At 55.0% G+C, this 687-nt stretch overlaps 1 protein-coding gene across 1 annotated transcript in view; it reads right to left on the bottom strand.

Moving 5' to 3' along the window:
- Positions 1 to 655, bottom strand: part of CECR1 (cat eye syndrome chromosome region, candidate 1) — a 58,442-nt gene extending 57,787 nt beyond the window's left edge. The window contains exon 1 of the mRNA XM_011984647.1: positions 426 to 655. The gene's annotated coding sequence lies outside the window, so the exon portion shown is untranslated. The remainder of the gene's footprint in view (positions 1 to 425) is intronic.
- Positions 656 to 687: the final 32 nt, after the last annotated feature.

Below are 687 nucleotides of genomic sequence, written 5' to 3'. Positions count from 1 at the left end.
GGATCACCTGAGGTCAGTAGTTCAAGACCAGCCTGGCCAACACGGTGAAACCCCATCTGTACCAAAAATACAAGAATTAGCTGGGCATGGTGGCACACGCCTGTAATCACAGCTATTAGGGAGGCTGAGGCACAAGGATCGCTTGAACTCAAGTGGCAGAAGTTGCAGTGAACCGAGACTGCGTCCCTGCCCTCCAGCCTGGGTGACAGAGTGGAGGCCACATGCATCTGTGGTCCTGAGAAAATGCCCTTGGGCCCATTTTCAAAAGCCTGCTGGGGAGAAAGCCTGTTACTCCTCCACTGAGAGTCTCAGACCCATCTCAGATGGGGACAGGGAGAGGTGCGGGTGAACCAAGCCCAAATCCCAGACTTCCCAGCTACCTCCTGAACCTCATCAGCCCAGAGCTCCCAAAGGACCCCAGTTACCTTAGAACAGCTCCAGAAACTGATGGCTGTTTGCTTAGTGCCCCAGCATCTGTGCAGAGCACCAGAAAAGCTCACCAACTGCTTCACTTCCTGTCTGGGTAGGTTTTACTTCCCTCCAGTGTGCACCAGGGATCCGAGGACAGGCAGCGGAGAGGGGCTCTGCAGCGCTGAGGCAGCCGGAGTGGCAAGTGTGTGGTTTACATGCATGCTTGCTGTGTGCATTTGAGTTTGATGTGGGGGACTTGTGTGCATGCTCATGCGG

The sequence above is a fragment of the Mandrillus leucophaeus genome, unplaced genomic scaffold, assembly GCF_000951045.1.
Source record: "Mandrillus leucophaeus isolate KB7577 unplaced genomic scaffold, Mleu.le_1.0 Scaffold270, whole genome shotgun sequence".
NCBI classification, from domain to species: domain Eukaryota; kingdom Metazoa; phylum Chordata; class Mammalia; order Primates; family Cercopithecidae; genus Mandrillus; species Mandrillus leucophaeus.
Note: the sequence above shows the minus strand (reverse complement) of the source record. Positions and strands in the feature narration are given on the sequence as shown.